The sequence below is a fragment of the Protopterus annectens genome, chromosome 2.part1, assembly GCF_019279795.1.
Source record: "Protopterus annectens isolate FY-2018-M chromosome 2.part1, PAN1.0, whole genome shotgun sequence".
Taxonomy (NCBI): domain Eukaryota; kingdom Metazoa; phylum Chordata; order Ceratodontiformes; family Protopteridae; genus Protopterus; species Protopterus annectens.
This window is the reverse complement of record NC_056729.1, coordinates 613,378,157-613,398,316: the sequence shown is the minus strand read 5'-3', so window position 1 is coordinate 613,398,316 and position 20,160 is coordinate 613,378,157. Positions and strand designations below refer to the sequence as shown.

The window sequence follows — 20,160 nt, the reverse complement described above, 5'->3', positions numbered from 1 at the left end:
TGCGTCTACTCTCTCATGTCACCGAGGGAGCTGCTAGGGCTAGCGGGTCTGGTATTGCCTTAAGGCATCACGACTGGCTGCCATTTTTGCGATTTCGAACCCTTCAAGGCGTTCTTCACTAACGCACCCTTTGACGGTTCGACCCTGTTCGGGAAGACTGTCAGCAATACACTTATCCAGAGTGAGAAAGACGGGAAAGCGATGTCAGCTGTCTGGATCCGCTTCTCTAACCCTCAAAGGTCCTTTTCCAGGAACCAGCGAGGGCAAACTAATCTGGTTCCGGAAAACTCAGCAGTCCCGGAACGCTTAGGACTTCTTCTCCCCCAGAGGCGGAGGGAGACAAGGTGGACGCTGGCCCAGAGGCAGAGGGGGGGGCGAAGAACTTCGGGTCACAGGAACCTTTTTCATATCGACTAGTGCAGCAACCCTGAGGGGTTGCCAGACTGCTCCTCTCTGGAGGCAGTCGGAGGGCTTTTTTCAATGCACCTAGCCCAGTGGGAGTCCATCACGACAGATCGCTGGGTGCTTCGAATAATATCCAGAGGCTATTCTATTCTCTTCACAAACAAGCCCCCTTACACAAGGTGCCTCCCGTATGTCCCACCCGCTCAGAGGGAAGCTGCTCAGAGGGAATACAAAAGCTGCTAGAAAAAAGAGCCATCCAGCAGGTGCCCCCAGACCAGTCCGGATCAGGCATCTATTCCCGGTTCTTTTTGGTGCCAAATAAGACTGGGGACCTAAGGCCGATTCTCGACCTATCAACAATGAACCTGTTTGTTGCCAAGGAAAAGTTCCAGATGGTCACGCTTCAGTCCATCCTGCCCTTCTTGCAGGAGGAAGACTGGTTGTGCTCGATAGACCTCAAGGATGCATACTACCATATCTTGATGGACAGGTGATCCAAGAGGTTCCTCCGCTTTCGGCTAGGGGCCAGTCATCATCAATTCAGGGTCCTACCCTTCGGTCTCACCACAGCCCCCAGGGTGTTCACCAAGGTCATGGCAGCTGTAGCGGCCCACTTGAGACTTCAGGGCATTCAGGTCTTCCTGTACCTGGACGACTGGCTCCTCAACGCCCTCACCAGGCATCTACTCTTACTAGCCAGAGATTTCTTTCTCCGGATATCACCTTGGCTGGACATCACCATAAATCTCAGGAAGTCTTACCTTTAACCTATTCAAGTGTTAGACTTCACAAGGGTGAGAATAGATTGTCTTCAGGCCAGGGCATTTTTGACTCAAGACAGACTACACAGCCTGGCACTTCAAACGTTAGCGCTTCTGCAATCTCCTGCACCCTCAGCAGAATTAGTCCTGAGAGCATTAGGGTCCATGGCAGCAGCTATCAAGCCTGATCCCTTGTGCTCGTCTGCATATGAGAATTTTACATTGGACATTGCAAGTTCAGTGTTCGATGCTTCATCAACCTCTAGATTTTCCTATCCCTCTGAGCAGTGTGTGTCAGAAATTCTCATGTGGTGGCTCCGATCCCAGAATTTGCACGAGGGTCGTCCTTTTGTTGCACCTCAACCCCAAGCCACGGTGACCTCGGATGCCTCCCCGCCTAGGGTGGGGGGGGCACTGTTAGGGCAGGACTGTTCAAAACACGTGGACTCAAAGCGAGACCATTCTGCATATAAATGTTTTAGCATTGCAGGCCTTTCATGCTTATCTTCCTCTGGGAACTATTGCGATCCAGTCAGACAAAATGTCAGTGGTCTTGTATATCAGCAAACGGGGGAACCAAGTCTTATCCCCTTTGTCGAGAAGCCATGAGAGTTTGGGAATGGGAGATCTCCACCAACCGCTTTCTGATAGCAACACGCATTCCGGGTTGGTCCAACATCTTGGCAGACAAATTGAGCAAAACTATCATTTCTCCCTACGAGTGGTCTCTGAACCCTTGTGTAGCAGAACAGATCTTCCTCAAGTTGGGTCAGCCTTGCTCCGATCTCTTCGCATCGCCATCCAACGCAAAGTGCAGCGTGTTTTTCGCTGTAATCCCGCCAACAGGGGAAGCCCCCAGAGACTCTCTTGCTCATGCTTGGCCACCTGGTCTTCTTTATGCATATCCCCCACTCCCGCTCGTGACAACATTCTTACAGAAAGCTCGTCGGTTGGGGAGCAGAATGATCCTCACAGCCCCATTCTGGCCTCGTCAAGTCTGGTTCCCCTGCCTATGGTCTCATCTCATAGCTCCATCTTGGATCCCATTCTGGATCTGATTTGTCATCCCTGTGGAATGCTTTCTCCGAATCTGGACAGCCTGAAGTTCACAGCTCGGCTGCTCCAGTTTCACTAGTTGCTAGGACTCCCGGTATCTCTTCCCCTGTTAAATCCATCTTGGTTGCAGCGCATAAATCCTCTACCAGGAAAATTTACTGTAGCAAATGGGGACGTTTCTCCATTTGGGCTTCACAGAGAAATATGTATCCTTTTACCACTCCGATCCCAGCGGTAGTAGACTTTTTGTCTCGTATCTTCCAGCAAGGAGCCAGCTCTTCCACAATGAAGGTCCAGCTGGCGGCTATTTCTCATTTCCATGTAGGGGACAATTTAGGCGCTCTCGCTGCTGCCAGAATTTGTAAGATTTTTTAAAAGGCACTTTTCTTCTGAGACCTCCTGTTAAGAATATGTCCCCACCGTGGGCTCTGACTGTGGTTCTTCAGGCCTTAGTTGCACCTCCTTTCGAGCCCTCTGCATCAGTTGACTTAAAATTCTTGTCATGGAAGATGGCCTTTCTGGTAGCTATCACCTCAGCCAGGAGATTGTCTGAGCTTCAGGCTTTGTATGAAACACCCATATTTTGTGTTTTATAAGGACAGGGTCTCTCAGGGCTAATCTGTCTTTTCTCCCTAAAGTTGCTTCTGAGACAAACGTTAATCCATCTATTAATTTGCCTGTTTTTTTCCCTAATTTTCAGAACAAAGGGGAGTACAAACTTCATTTGCTGGATATTCACAGGCAGTTACGTTTTTATTTGCACAGGACGACAATCTTTCATAAATCTCATCAACTTTTTGTTTCCTTTGCTAAGCCTTTTTTAGGGAAACCAGTTTCAAAGGTGACTCTCGCTAGGTGGATTTCTTTTTGTATCCTACAAGCATATAGAGAGCTTGGTTTACCAGAACCAGTAGGTGTTCATGCTCATTCTACACATTCTATGGCAACTTCTGCTACATTCTGGTCTAGTTTCCCTGGGTGACATTTGGTCAGCGGCTACCTGGCTGTCTTTTCTCACCTTTATTACTCATTATAAATTGGATTTTGTGTCAAGGAAGGGCTTCCTTTGTCTCTGCAGTGCTCCGGAATATCCTTCCTTAAAGGCCTCCCAAGATTTCAGGCAGCTGGGCACTCTGCCCCACAGGTTGCTGATCAAATGAAGTTAACTACTTCAGATAAAGAAGTTATGTACTCAACATAACATTCTATCTGAGTAGGTAAACTTCATTTGTCAGCAACCGTCCCTCCCTCCTTCCCCCTTACCTTGGCGATTATTTTTGCTGAGCACGATGTTCGGGGTTCACAAGCTTGAGGTTTGTCCTTGGTTCAGGGGTCTCAGGTTTTAGTTGGTGTTAAGTATGGAGTGGCAAACTCGATCTGAGGATTGGAAGGAGGTTGCAGTGTAGTATGGGTAGGGGGGAGGAGCTTGGAGCTTGGATCTTTTTGCTTGGTATGCTGCCGGCTTGGATTTGTGTCCGATCCGAAACCCACAGGTTGTTGACAAATGAGTTTACCTACTCAGATGAAACGTTATGGTGAGTACATAACCTTTTTTATACGTCTTCCACCCTAGCCTTCAGAGCTGTTAACTATCAAACCTATGTGATAAAATATGCCTTGGACCTAGTATTACAAGCCTCTGCTCTCCTGTCATCCACCCCTGACTGCCCTAACAAAACTGAGATAGCATCAAAACTGTCCCTGGCTTCTCAGGTAGTCAGACATTCTATTAGATGCAGTTATGATGTAGCAGAGGCCGCAGCACGGTCCGCAGTTTTTGCATCAGTACTCCGCAGATACTTATGCCTTCAACCCCTACCAGAAGATTTCAAGTCAAAAATCCTAAACGCCCCACTAAACTACAATCTCCTGTTGTAGACAGTTTGCAGACCTCTTTAAAAACCTGCAGGAGAAAAGTCAATACATCTAGCACCTACTAGGGTCCCCCATTCCTTATTATTACAGAAATTACTCTGCTAAGACTACCTTTGCCAGGAGGACCCCGTCCTCTGCTACCCCTTTCTCTTCCAGACATAGAGGAACCAGGAGGCTGACCACATCCAGACCAGATGTTCATCGTGTTTCACTGTTGCAGTCATAACTGTAGGGTGCTCCTGCCGGCAGGCAGCCCGAGGTTGGCCAGAATCCCAAAGTCTGGGTCCGGCGTCGGCTGTACAAGCCAGTACCCTGACGTCAGTACGCTCTGGTACATAGCCCTTAGCCGACGCCATCTTCTCCAGTCTTTCTTGCCGTGCGGTGGAAAGCAGCTCGCAAGTCGTTGGTTGGCGATTTCCGAACAGCGTTTTTGGTTGTTGTCGGTCCGAAGTTCACACTTCTCTTCTCAAAGCTAAGTACCCCGTTGGGGAATCTTTTTCTTGTTGCTCCGATGTCAGAAAAAGTTAATAATTGTATTACGTGTGGGAAATAAATACCTCATAAAGATTTCCACTCTTACTGTCTACCTTGCTTAGGCCCTGACCATGACATTTCTAATCGGTTCTATGCCAGGTTTAATTCTCGTACTATCAAATGCAGGTACGACTGGGCTTTGAATTATTTTGGCAGACGGTTCAATTACAGAATGTCGTCGGACACTACCGGAATTCAAAAGAAGTGCAAAGACAAGGACAGGCCTCCGAGGTCCAAACAGGACTCGTTGCAGCTGGAGCCGGTGTCCGGTTCGGCTGTCGTCAGTGAGGCGCTTTTGCAGCCCCTGTCGTCCGCCACTTCTGAACCGATGGCCGATACGGACTCCCATGGGGAGCCATCAAGGCCTTCTATTTTATTTGCTGCAGGACCTTCGGACGTCGCTCCCTCGGATGGGTCCGGAACCGCTGTGCAGGTACCGGCTTCTGAGGGGGTATTCAGGCCTACTCACATCACTATTTCAAAGACAAAGACTCCTGTTAAGTCCAAAGCTCCTGCTCAAGCTACTTCTGAATCTACTCCCAGGACACAGAAGCAATTGTTAAGGATGGCTGAAGATTTGCTTACTATGATTAGGGGTTCTCACCCCCCCCCCCCCCTGAGAAAAGGCCTCGACAGGATGTTCCTATGGATTCCTCTGACCAGGCTTCTATATCTTCTGTCTCTTCCTCTGATCAGGAATATTCTTTTCCTCCTCATGAGGATTCGGATGCCGAGGACTCCTTGCCCTCTGCCTCTCCGCCTGAAGATTTTTCTTTTGGGGAAACCTTACATGAGATGAGGGAACATTTTCATTGGGAAGGTCAGGATTATTCTGCTTCCAAGAAGAGGCTTAGAGAATTCCTTCTTCCTCAACATAGGCCTTTGGCTATCCCTCCTGTTCTTGACATTGTGGATGATGCTTTTTCCGAGGCTAATTTGAATCCTGATTCCATGCCTCCTGCTCCCTCTAAGCCTGATAGGTTTTATAGGGTTCCCGAGTCTCATTTGTTCTTGTTTAAGAATCCTTCTGCAGATCCTGAAACTATTTCTCAGGGTTCCAAGGCTGCTAAAGTTGCTACTTCTAAGAATCCTATTCCCTCTGAGAAGGATTCTCGTGCCTTAGACAGGTGGGGCAAAAAGGTATATACTTCTGCTACCCTTTCTGTTAGGGCTTTAAATTGCCAGTTTCATATGTTTAAGTATCAGCAATTTCTTTTGTCTGTTTTAAAGCAAAAGCTTGCCTCCCTTCCTGCATGTGCAGAAGATCAGGAACTACAGGATGTATTGCATGCAACTGAACAACTGAACAAACATAGCTTGCATTGTGGTTTTGATGCTTTGGATGCTTCTTGCAGGGCCGCAGCCTCTGGTACTGTTATCAGGAGACATGCTTGGCTTCGTGAGCAAAGTTTACCTGAACAGGTTAAGGCTAAATTATTAGATGCTCCTGTTCAGCATGATGTTCTTTTTGGATCTAAGGCTGAGGAGGTTATTAAAAAGATGGAAGAAAAGGCAAAATCTATGCAAACTGTGAAAGATTTCTTGCAAGTTCAGCCTCCTAGATTTTCCAGGAATTGACCCTCCAAAAATTGGTCCTTTCCCACGTCTGACAGGCCTCAAAGGGGAAGATATAGACACTCCAGAGGTCGTGGCCAAGCTCTGGCCTCCTACAGATCTAGACAATGGACTGCTTCACCTAGAAGGGGAGAAGACAGATCCCAATCTCAAAGGAAGCAAACTCAATGACTCTCTCGGTTGGGCTACAGGACCTCTTTACCTGGATGCCCCTCTCGGAGGAAAACTTTCTCTTTTTTACAGAAATTGGACTCGTATTACCCAGGACAAATGGGTATTGGACGTGATTTTAAAAGGCTACAAATTCCACTTTCATACCTTGCCAAGGGCTTTCGGTTGGCCAGATCTGCCAAAACATCAATGGTCAGAGGCCTTAAATCAAGTGGATGCTCTTCTGGCCATGAGAGCCATAGAGCCTGTTCCACTCTGAGATGGGAACAGGTTTTTATTCAAGACTGTTTCTGGTTCCAAGAAAGCAAAGCTCATGGAGACCTATTCTGGACCTTTCTGTGTTAAACATCTTTTTGGAAATTCCAAAATTCAAGATGCTTACTCTGCAGCAGCTGATTCCAATGCTCTCTCAGGACGCCTGGATGGTGACATTGGACCTAAAGGAAGCTTATTTGCACATTCCCATCAGGCAGGAATGCAGGAAATTCCTCAGGTTCAAGGCAGGTTCGAGACACTTTCAATTCTCTGTACTGCCCTTTGGTTTATCTACTGCGCTCAGAGTCTTTACCAAGTGCCTGGCACCAGTAGTGGCTTATTGCAGACTCAGGGATTCAGATTTACCCCTATTTGGATGACTGCCTTATTCAGGCAGACAGCAAGGATCTTTTACTTCAACATCTGGATTTTGTTCAACGTCTTCTCCTCCTACTGGGATTTTCAGTGAACACAAAAAAGTCACATTTGATCCCTTCTCAACAAATGGTATTTCTGGTAGCCCTCTTAAATACAACCTTACAAAGGGCCTTCCTCACTACAGAAAAACAAATACAGCTGGCTTCAATTTTCAAGACTTTGGCAACTCTACCTCAGCTCACTGCAAGGAAATTCCTGCAGGCTCTGGGCTACATGGCTTCCTGCATTCTGTTGATTCCAAATGCAAGGCTTCATATGAGAAAGCTTCAATGGTATCTGAAAAGTGTATGGTCGCAGCATTACCACGATCTAGACACTCTTGATTCCTCTGATCCCCTGCCTCCAGAAGGAGTTCCTTTGGTGGTCCAGGGTGTGTGCGTTAAACTAAGGAAAGCTTTTCCGTCTTCCTCAACCTTCTCAAATCATAACCACGGACGCCTCGGATTATGCTTGGGGAGCACATTTTCTAGGCAGTTGCCAGCAGGGAACCTGGACAAAGGATCATCTTCACTGGCATATCAATCTGAAGGAAATGTTGGCAGTTCGAAATGCTCTTCTAGCCTTCAAGAACCTTTTGCATCCAGGACCTCTTTTGATTTACACAGACAACACCACAGTCATGTGGTACATAAACAAGCAGGGGGGTTCTCATTCGTACCTCCTTTGCAGACTAGCTATGGCTTTATGGGACACAGCTCTAAATCTGAATCTACATCTTCAGGCCCAATTCATACCAGAACAGAATCTCTTAGCAGACAGCCTGAGCAGGAACATTGTGGATCCTCACGAATGGATGCTAGACACCAACTTATTCAACAGGATTACTGCAGTTTGGGGATGCCCCCAGATCTGTTTGCATCCCATCTCAATCATCAGCTGCCTCTCTTTTGCACCAGGTCATTCCACAAAACAGCTTGGAAAGTGGATGCCCTGTCCTTCAGCTGGAGAAACCTTTCGGGATATGCCTTCCCTCCTCTTCCTCTCCTTCCTCGGGTATTACTAAAGATAAAACAGGACAAGCCCAAGTTCCTCATCTTGATTGCTCCAAATTGGCCTCGACAGTTTTGGTATCCAACTTTAAAGCACCTGTTCTTGGAGCCTCCTTGGATTCTCCCTCTGAACCCTTCTCTTCTGTCCCAGCATCAGGGTCAGTTGCTACATTCCAACCTCAAGACCCTTTGCCTGGCAGCTTGGCTCTTCAAAGGAATTTGATTTCTTCTAGTCTTCCCAAACAAGTTTTGGATGTTCTTTTGGAAGCTAGACGACCTAGCACTAGGAAATCCTATGCCTCTAAATGGAAGAGATTTTGCATTTGGATGCAGGACCGAGGCTTGGACCCTCTGGTACCTGATCTCTCTTCTATTTTGCTTTACCTTGCGGATCATTTGTCTAATGGACTTTCCTTTTCTTCCATTAAGATTCATGCATCTGCTATTTCTGCACATTTCAATACTGATCCCCTGTTTTTCTCATCCTTTGGTGAGACAATTCTTGAGGGGGGCTAAGAATTTAAGGCCTCCCAGGACCCCTCCTGTTCCTGCTTGGGATCTTAATTATGTTTTAGAAAAACTTACTTTGCCTCCTTTTGAGCCTGCTGCATCTTCAGATATTAAGTTTTTATCTTGGAAGACAGTTCTTTTGTTAGCTTTGACTTCTGCCAGAAGAGTCTCAGAGTTGCAAGCTCTCATGGCTGTGGAACCATACCTTATTTTCCACCAGGACAGAGTATCCTTGAGGACCAATCCTACTTTCATGCCTAAGGTGATTTCGAAAGTGGCTTTGAATCAAACAATTCACCTTCCTACCTTCTTTCCTAATCCTCAGAATAAAGGGGAAAGGATTTTACATTCCTTGGACGTGCACAGACAGTTACGATTTTATTTGGACAAGACTAAAGAGTTCAGAAAATCTAACCAATTGTTTGTTTCTTTTGCCTCCAGTTCTCTTGGAAAGGCTATTTCCAAACAAACTATTTCCAAATGGATTTCTTATGGAATAAGATTGTTACACTCATCATGGGAAACAATTTCCAGGTACTGTGAGAAGTCATTCTACTAGAGCAGCTGCTACTTCTACAGCTTTTCTCAGGGGAGTTCCTACCAAGGATATCTTGGAAGCTGCCACTTGGAGTTCTGTGCATACTTTTTCCAAGCACTACAATCTCCCTTTGTATTCTAAGACCAGGGCAGGCTTTGCCTCTGCTGTTTTGCAGGGTCTTCTTGCTGCCCCTTCTGTCTAAACCTCCCCCCTTTTTTCACTGCTTTGGGATTCCACCCTACAGTTATGACTGCAACAGTGAAACACGATGAACATAGTACAGTTGTGTACACCTACCATAAATGTAGATGTTCGAGTGTCTTCACTGTTGCAGTCAGTGTTTCCCTCCCTCCTATTCCCTTTTTTTCTCTTTTTTGTGGTGTATTTGTGTTTCCTAGTGGGATTCATCTATGATTTATTGGGGACTTCTGACATCTAGGGCAAGAAAGGCTGGAGAAGATGGCGTCGGCTGAGGGCTATGTACCAGAGCGTACTGACGTCAGGGTACTGGCTTGTACAGCCGACGCCGGACCCAGACTTTGGGATTCTGGCCGACCTCGGGCTGCCTGCCGGCAGGAGCACCCTACAGTTATGACTGCAACAGTGAAGACACTCGAACATCTACATTTATGGTAGGTGTACACAACTGCACTTTGCCTTACAACCTACTCGCAGCCTTTTCATGATAGAAGTGGACCAAACAATGCGCGACTGCCTTGCTCACCTCCCTTTGTCAGCACACCTCTCCCACTGCCTCCCCATTTGGCACTCCATCACATCGGACCACTGGGTGCTGGCAATAATACAAAATGGATATTTCCTTTCTTGGTAGGAAAAGCCCCTTCCAAGGGGGCATTCCTTTTCCAGAAAAAAATCAACTGCATCTCATTCCTCAGTGCAAGATCTTCTGAACTTAGGAACTATAGAACCTGTCCCTTGAGGACAGGAAGGAAAAGGCTTCTACTCAAGACTATATTTCTGGTCCCCAAAAAAGATAGGCCTTGGTGACCAATACTAGATCTGTCCTTTCTAAACCTATTCCTAAAAGTTCCATAATTCAGAATGCTATTCCTTCAAACTCTACTCCCACTATTGCCAGCCCAGGCCTTTATGGCCAAACTAGATCTAAAGGAAACATACCTCCATATCCCCATAAAACCTTCCCAAGGAAAATTCTTGCATTTCACTGGACCCTGCTCTCACTTTCAATTTACAGCCTTGCCCTTTGGTTTACCTACCCAGGGTATTTACAAAATGCGTAGCCCCAGCTATAACCTTTTGCAGACCCATAGGTGTCCAGATCTGTCCTTGCGTATACGATTTTCTTTGAGAAACACAGGGCACCCATTAAAACCATCTGAGGTTCTCCACTTCCCTGCTTCAATGCCCTAAATCCAAAAATCAGCCTTAACCCCCCCCCCCCCAAGCAGGACAAAATCTTTCTGGGCTGCAGGATCAGAACAGACCTGATGTGGGCTTTCCTCCCTTAGGACAAAGTTCTTTCCCCTCTACCCACTTCCAAAGCCTATTATAGGTTCAACAGATATCTCAACAGATATCTGCACGGCAATGCTTGCAAATCCTGGGGCTAATGGCAGCCACCATCCCTATGCTGCCTTTAGCCAGAATGCACATGTGAAAACTGCAGTGGTACTTGGTGTTGTGACCACACATTTTTCAACATCCTTGCGTGCCAAATTACACTCCTGCCCTGCCTCAAAGAACTACGATGGTGGATTTTGCAAATATTACTGAACCCGGGCCTTCCACTCCAACCACCCACCCCAACCCAGCACATGTATACAGATGCAGCAGACCTGGGGGGGGGGCTACTATGAAAGGTTTCATGGTACAGGAGACCTAGCACCCTACACTCCAAAAGAAAACGTATCAATGTGAGGGAAATGACTGCAGTTCTGGCCCTGAAAGCCTTTCTCCCTATCCTCCAACCAGGCCCCCTTCAAATCTTCACAGACAACACCTCAGTCATGTGGTATCTCAAACAGTGAGAGACCAAGGCCTACCTCCTCTGCCTGATAACCTTACAAATTTGGGACCTTGCCTCTAGAACAGCTTATCCCTGCAGGCAACATGCATCCCTTCCCAGGACAACAAACAAGCAGATATTCTCAGCAGAACATCCTCTACAACATGAGTGGATGCTGAACAGGGACGTTTTTCTAGACTGTGTCCACTGGTGAGGCACACCTCAGGTGGATTTGTTTGCCTCCCCCCAGAACAGACAATTGAAGAAATTCTGCACCAAGGGGCCACTCCACTTGCCTGGAGGGGTAGATGCCTTCAGCATTCCATGGAAGGGGTGGTTTCTCTATGCATTTCCATTCTTACTTCTCATTCAAAAAGTCCTCCTGAAAATCAGGAGGGACAAACCAGAAATCTTGCTGGTGACTCCCTATTGGCCAAGCAGTACTGATTCCCCCTACTTCCCTCATTAGCCAAGGGCAGTTGACACAAGTTACCCCACTAGGTGGACCTACTTATACAACAGAAGGCAACTCTAATTCACCTTCTCCAACAGATGTTAGGTCTAACACTCTGGGTGATGAACTTAATCCCTTTCAGACACCACTACTCAGAGGACATGCTTTTAGTCCCGAGGGAGGCCAGGAAGCCTGCTACAAGGAGATCCTACTTAATATGGGAAAGATTCTCCAACTGGCGTTTCCATAAGGACAGGGATCCCAGTCAGGCAGATCTCCCCTAATCCTTACTTAGTTTGTCAACTCACTAAGGCTGGTCTTTCGTACTCTTCAGTGAAAGTCCACCTGTCAGTAATTTCAGCCTGCCTACCATTAGAACCCACCTTTACTAGCCAGGCTAGATGTCAAATTATTCCTAAAAGGAGTCTTGCACATCAGACCACCAAGAAAACCCATCTCACCCCCCCACCCGGGACCTAAACTTCATCCTAGAAAAACCATTACTGCCCCCATTCGAATCAGCTAGTGCTGCAATGCTCCAGATGTCCACATGGAAGACGTGTCCACATGTCCACATGGTGTCGCTTACCTCAGCTAGAAGGGGGTCAAAGTTACATGCTCTAATTGCCAGGTCTCCCTACACTACCTTGCACAAGGATAGGGTAACCCTACATACTAACCCTTCCTTCATGCCTAAAGTGGTCAACGAACTGTCCCTAAACCAATCCATTCACCTGCCCACTTTCTTCCCCTCTACAGCCAGTGATAGTGAGAGGATACTCCATTCCCTGGATGTGCACAGACAACTAAGGTTTTATTTAGACAAAACAAAGTCCATCAGAAAATCAACCAACTCTTTGTATACTTCCACCCTAGGGCCCTGGACAAGGCAGTCTCCAAACGAACCATTTCCTGCTGGATTAGAAAAACTATTTGCTTCTGCTACTCCCACCATGGCAAGAACCTACCCCACGGAGTAAGCGCTCATTCTATCAGGGCCGTGGCAACCTCCAGAGCCTTCCTCAAAGGCCTAGACACACAGCCTCCATCCGGGAAGCAGCCATCTGGTCCACCATACACACTTTCACCAGACACTACAAATTGGACTACTTCTCCAGAGCACGGGCAGTGTTTGCTAGAGCAATGCTGCAGGGCTTTGTGGAATCAGCTACCTCTACCTCCACCCTTCCCTCTAAGCTGTGGTACTCTCCCAAACTAAATACTGCAGCATAGGAATAGAAGGACATAGAATAGTTGTGTAAAATCTTACCATAACCATTTATGTCCTTCTGTTCCATGTTGCAGTATTCATTCCCACCCACCTAGCCCTCTTTCTTTACTATTGACCTGTCACATTTAAGGTCCCTGGTTTATGGCCCTACGTGTGATGTCCCATGCACCTACAGCAGCCAGGCTTAAGCTTTTGTATAGGAGCCAACATTCAGGTTTGCTAAGGTGGGGAATCACCCACACTAACAATACTGCAACATGGAAGAGAAAGACCTCGATGGTTGTAAGATTTTGCACAACTATTCTTGGTGTGAGTAAAAAAGTAAATTATCCATGAGAAGAGTCTTGATGTATTTTGGCATGCAAGCTGCTGTTTTCTCCTCACAAGACCTTGAGAAGACAGCACCCTGTGCATATGTCTAAGGGGTGCAGGGAAGTTTGGAAGACTGGCTGGCCGTTACCTCGCCAGGGTGTAACCCATAAAGCTATCGCTACAGCAGGTATTTTAATCTAACATGTACTGTTGTGTTTAATTTCTATTCTACAGCAGAATTAAAATATTTTTTGCTTCCTGCCATTAGGAGACAAACATGAAGCTTGCAGTAGTGTCAGATAAGTGTACTTGCATTCCTTTACTTACGAGTTGGTGATGGCCCTGACAGAAATGTACTGCCCCTGTATAATTCATTAAATTCACATAATGAAAGTGGTTAAAGTTATGCCAGCCACACCATCAAATGTACAAGTTACATTTTGGGTGTGTGCTGAACAGTCATTCATGTTCATACACCTATCTACTGGTTCTGTTCAGTGCACTGTTGAAGGTTCAAAGCAAAGTACAATCTTGAATATTAAACTGTTAGCAGTGCCTGTAAAAGTTTAAATCTTTTCGTGCTGACTCTGATGGTCTGTTATGGGATTAATTTTGATTTCTGCATTTAAGGTTTGCAGTGTTTGCGGTGTTGCATTTTTTTATTCTTTTACTTTTATTTATTGCAGTTTGTTTTGGCTTAAATTTGTTTTGCTTTACATTTGTATTTTGTGTTTTGTCTTGGAGTTTTAAAAATAAATATATAGGTGTGAACCTAATCTAAATATATAGGGCAAGCTGTCTGATGCTCTCTATTCCTACTGCGAAGAGATGAAGGCTATGTCATCTGTGGGAGGAGATGAAAAGTAGCATTTAATGTCCTGACTGAAGTCACTGTTGCAGTATTCCTGATATATGGGTTGTCACTGCTGACATTCAGCCGAAGCAAAAGCTTTACCTTCCCAAAGTCGTACATATTTTTGCCTCGTGACCTCAGCTTGTAGGCGTATATAGATGGACATACAAATGTAGCTCCTCAGACTGTCTCACTGCCAGTTCGATTACAGGTCATGCTTCTATTGGACTGATAGCTGTTTCGTTATTAGTACCATTGCTTCACTCTTTTTTTTTTTTTTTTTTTTTTTCAGATGAATGCCCCATTGGGGAATCTTCCTTTGCCTTTTTTGCTTATGCTATATTTGTTAGATAGCTAGGAAGGGAGTACGTGTGAGTGCAGTTGCCAGATTCTGTACAAGGACTTGCACATATAATGTACCTTTTTTGTGTAGGTCTCTTAATACTATCACAGATCTTGCTCCCTTTGTCATTCATTCCCAAAACCCTTGGGTCGAGGCTTTCCTCTCTCAACACTTTTCTGAAAACAGTGTCTTAAACGTCGTAGCCCAGTCCATTTTGGCAGAATCCACAGCCCTGGACTTCCCTCTTCTACCTGAAAAGCTTGAGGTCCAGAACAGATACTCTGCCCATTTCAGACTCTGTACCCACTTTGGTTGCAGAACCCGTGGTACATCTGGTTACCTCTCATTTGCCTACTACCAAGACCTCATCAGAGGCCAGTATGGCTCCTGAGGCCTTGCAGACTGTGGAAACATCCAGTGGATTGCATCTCATTTCTGAGGCCCTCATGGTGTTCCTCAAATATTTAGGTGAAAGATTCCAGGTACATTAATATAGGTTTGGCATCGTTAACTTCTGGGTCTCATCTAGACGGACGTCACATCCAAAAAAATCTTGGCTTGTGACCAGTCTCCCAGGGATTGTTCAAAGCTGTTATGGCTTTGAAACCCCCCTCCTTTCAGTCTCCACAACCCTAGGCTACTGCTCAAAAAACCTATGTGGCATCATCTGAATAACAGGGTGATTCAGATCACATTCTAGACTGTTCTTAACTGCCCTGTCCTGGACAAATATCTTCAGATGAATGTGCCTCCCTGCCTCCTGATTCCCCCATTGAGGAAGCTTCTGTTGAGGTGACTATTGAGGGCATGCTAAAACATTTTCAGTGGCAATCCACTTGTATCTCAATTGTACAGAAGAGGTACTACATCCTCTTGGAAATGAGTACTCCTGCCCCTTCCCCAGTCCCTGCTGTTCTTGAGGCTTTCCAGGATGCTTTTTAGCCCCTCTTCAGTGCCACACTCTCAACCACCAGTTCCTTTTAGACCAGGCAGGTTCTACAAGGTGCTTGGTAACCTAAAATACTTGTACAAGAATCCTGTGCCAGAATCCTTTGCATTGTCTTGCTCAGTGTTAATGCCGTACCTACAGACAAAAGACAGCAGGGCTATGGGTAGATGAGGAAAGAAGGTATACACTGCTTCTGTCCTTACTTTTAGGGCAGTTAACTTCCAGACTCAAATGACTTAAGTATTTGATTTCAGTACTTCACTCCCTGAGCAAAGTTTTGTTGAACCCTCCAACTATAGTCAAAGCAACAATGCAGAATTTACTTTCCTAGGCCCCTCAGAGACAGACACAGCAGTAAGCGTCGTCATGATGCTGTGGATGATGTTCATCGTGCATACAGCTGCAGTCATTACAGATGGGTTATCCTGCCGTCAGGCGGGTCCTCGGTTGGCCGAATTCCAAAGTCTAGGTCTGGCGTCGGTTGTCGTCACTTCTTCCCTGACATCAGTGCAGCAGGGGTACAAAAGAGGCAGCTGACACCATTTTCTCCAGTCTTTCTTGCCGCGCGGTGTCCGAAGCAGAAGCAGTTCGCAAGTGTCGGTTGGCCAGCTCCTGAGATTTACAAAAGTATTTCAGCCAAAGTCTTCTTGAAAGCTAAGTACCCCATTGGGGAATCTTTTCTTGCCTCAGACCGATGTTAGACAAAGTTAATAATTGCATTTCATGTGGGAAGCAAATACCGCATAAGGATTTCCACTCTTTCTGTATACCTTGCTTAGGCCCAGACCACGACATCTCGGCCTGCCGTTTTTGTGCTAGATTCAACAAGCGCACTAAGCACCAGGCGGAGTTCGCCCTTCATTATTTTGGCAAAAAATTTAATTATATCATGTCGTCGGATACTCCGACTCCAGTTTTGAGCAAAAGACGCAAAGATAAGGACCGACATCCGAGGTCCGCACCGACTACTGAGACCACGCTTAGACCGACTACCGGTTCTCCGGTTCCCAGCAAGGCACCTACGCAGCCCCTGAGTACCGATGACACTACATTACCGGTGAATACAGTACCCGAGGTCGCAGGCTCCTCGGTCCCAATTCCTACTGCAGATACTGACGCCACTCTTGGGGAAACTCAGAATTTACAGGCCTGCCATTTCTCAAGGCATCTTCAGGCCTTCCTCCTTCTCTATTAAATCTTTCACTAAATCTAAGGCAGCCATGAAAACCAAAAAACAGGGTCCTCGGATCTCTCAAGGCCCCATGCCTAAAAAGCAGATGCTTAAAATGGCTGAGGATTTGATTACTCTTATCAGGGGTTCTCAACCCCCCTCTGACAAAAGACCCAGATTAGAGGAAGACTACCCTTCCTCAGATCAAGCTTCTATTACCTCAGAACACTCTGAGGACTAGGGTTATGCCTATGCCCCTTTCGAAGACTCTGATGCCGAGGAGTCTATTCCCTCGGTCTCCCCCCCTGAGGACTACTCTTTTGGGGGAACCCTGCATACATTGAGGGAACACTTTCTCTGGGAAGGCCAAGATTACTCAGAGTCCAAGAAAAGGCTCAGGGAATTTCTACTGCTCCCCCAGCATAGGCCCCTGGCTGTCCCTCCTGTTTTAGATATTTTGGATGATGTGTACACAGAAGCCAGCCTTAATCCAGATTCTTTACCCCCCCCCCCCTGCTCCTGTTAAACCAGACAGGTATTACCGGGTTCCTGATTCTCACCAGTTCCTATATAAAAGCCATACTGCTGACCCAGAAACTATTTCACCAGGGTCCCAAGGGAATTAAGGCCTCTACTGCTAAAAACCCATTACCTTCTGAGAGAGATTCCAGAGCATTAGAAAGGTGGGGGGAAAAGGTGTATACCTCGGCCACTTTAACCATGAGGGCATTAAACTGTCAATTCCTTATGTTAAAGTATCAACAGTTTTTGCTATCTCAGTTGAAAAGCAAAATGACACAACCAGATTTAAGAGTTGCAGGATTTGTTGCATGGTGCAGAGCAAGTGGGTAAACATACCTTGCAGTGTGGTTTTGATGCCTTAGAGGCCTCATGTAGAGCCGCTGTTACGGGGTCTGTTATACGTAGGCATGCTTGGCTCAGCGCACACCTTACCAGATCATGTCAAAGCTAAATTATTAGATGCACCTCTTCAAAAGGATGTATTGTTTGGTGTTAAAGCTGAGGAGGTACTAAAGAAAATGGAGGAAAAAGCGAAATCAATGCAAACAGTGAAAGATTTCCTGCAGGTACAACCTCCACATTTCAGCAGAAACTGGCCTTCAAAAAATTGGTCCTTTCCAGCCACGGACAGACCTCAAAGGGGCAGATATAGACACCCAGGGGGTAGAGGCCAACCTCCAGGATCTTAGAGAGCCAGACAGTGGTAAGCACCAACTCCAAGAGGTGGAGAAGATGGATCACAGTCATTTAGAAAACGGACACAATGACTGCCCCCTACACCTGCCAAGCAAAGCTTTAATGGCAGCACCTTTGGGCGGAAAACTGGCACTATTCTCAAAATTGGCATATTGTTACAAATGGATTCTGGACATTATAGACAGAGGCTACAGGTTCCACTTTCACACCTTTCCAAAAATGAGAGGCATGCCAAACCTGCCACAAAATCAAAGGGCAGAGGCACAAAAACAAATTTCCGCTCTCATGGACATGAAGGCGATTCAAGAGGTACCTGCAAAAGAGCAAGGTCAAGGGTTTTATTCCAGACTATTCCTGGTACCAAGGAAAGACATAGATTGGAGACCTATCTTAGACCTATCCATCCTAAACACATCTACAGGCGCCAAAATTCAAGATGCTCACATTACAGCAGCTTCTTCCCATGCTGGGCAAGGAGTCTTGGCTGGTAACATTGGACCTCAAGGAGGCATACCTGCATGTCCCTATCAGACAAGATTGCAGAAGATACCTCAGATTTCTTGCAGGTTCAACCCATTACCAATTCCCTGCATTGCCCTTTGGCTTATCTACTGCGCCCAGAGTGTTTATGAAATGCCTGGCATCAGTAATCTCCTTCTGCAGACTACAAGGAATACAAATCTACCCATATCTGGACGACTGCCTGATCCAAGCAGACAGCAAGGACATAATATTGCAGCACCTGGCGTTTGTAATAAAACTGTTAAACTTCCTGGGATACACAGTCAACAAAAAAGAAATCAAAACTAATACCCTCTCAATAAATAATTTTCCTGGGTGCCAGCTTGAATACAACCACCCAGATGGCCTACCTCACGACAGACAAACAAGGGCAACTGTCTCAATACTTAAGCAAAATGGCAACTTTCACCAGGCTAACTGCAAGGAAAGTCCTGCAGGCTCTGAGATTCTTGGCATCTTGCATCCTACTAATCCCATGTGCAAAGCTGCATATGAGGAAGCTTCAGTGGTACCTAAAAAACTTATGGTCTCAACACAGCCACAGCTTGGAAACAATTATACCACTCATTCCATGCCTTCAAAAGGAATTCTTGTGGTGGGCTCAAGCATGCCAAAGAAACACAGGTCTCCCTTTCTGTGTACCTCAAGCAACTCAAATTATCACAACAGATGCCTCAGACTACGCCTGGGGAGCGCACACAGCAGATCAGTGCATTAAGGGAAAATGGTCCCAAAAAGAGAAGCACCTACACATCAACCAAAAGGAAATGCTAGCCATGCAAAATGCTATTATGACCTTCAAAGACCTACTGCATCCAGGCCAGCTATTGATAAGGACAGACAACACCACAGTGATGTGGTACATAAACAAACAGGGGGGGAACTCATTCATACCCCCTGTGCAGGCAAGCCATGACCCTATGGAACACAGCACTGGAATTGCAAATTCAACTACAGGCACAATTCCTGCCAGGGAAGGAAAACACACTGGCAGACAACCTAAGCAGAAATATGACAGATCCACACGAATGGAAGTTGCATCCCCAAGTTTTCACAAAGATAACTCGGGCATGGGGACAGCCAGACATAGCTCTATTTGCTACCCACAAAAATTACCAGTTGAAAAAATTTTGTTCAAGGGCCTATCATCCACAGGCCTGGAAAGTGGACGCACTCTTTCAATTGGACAACATTGACAGTTTATGCCTTCCCACCTCTTCCTCTACTGCCCAAAGTTCTATTAAAAGCCAGAGCAGAGAGGCCGCAAATGATTCTCATTGCTCCAGACTGGCCAAGACAACACTGGCATCCGCTCCTGAAGAGCCTGACACATTCCCCACTATGGATCCTACCTCTAGTCCCTCTTCTGTTGTCCCAGCACAACTACAACACTCTTCACAGCCAGCTCAAAACCCTAAATCTAGCTGCATGGAGAATTCCTTGATTTCCCAACATACTCTGCTCTCCAAGGAGGTGCAGGATGTCATCTTGGAGGCCAGAAGACCACCTACTAGAAAAGCCTACTCTGCCAAATGGAAATGATTTTGTGCCTGGAATCAAGAAAAGGGGCAGAATCCCTGGGTAATATACCTCAAATTTTACAGTACCTAGCTGAGATGTTAAATAGTGGACTTTCCTTCTCCTCCATCAAGATCCACGCTTCAGCCATTTCTGCACAATACAACACATATCCTCCTTTATTCCTCACATCCTCTCTTTAAGGCAGTTCCTTAGAGGGGCAAAAATATAAAACCCCCAAGGAAACCACCAGTCCCTGCTTGGGACCTCAACTTCGTATTGGAAAAGCTGACCCTTCCTCCCTTTGAGCCAGCTTCTTCAACAGAACTACAGTACTTGTCATGGAAAACAGCCTTTCTTCTGGCTATCACCTCAGCACGCAGGGTTTCGGAGCTACAGGCCCTCATGGCTGTGCAACCATTCATCATTTTCCATTTAGACAGAGTTTCCTTATGAACCAACCCTACCTTTATGCCAAAGGTAGTATCCAGTGTA

The 20,160-nt window shown here is 46.2% G+C and overlaps 1 protein-coding gene across 1 annotated transcript in view; it reads left to right on the top strand.

The window, feature by feature from the left end:
- The window catches only part of LOC122794876 (nuclear body protein SP140-like protein), a 619,738-nt gene that overhangs the window by 114,274 nt on the left and 485,304 nt on the right, over positions 1-20,160 (top strand). The window lies entirely within an intron of this gene.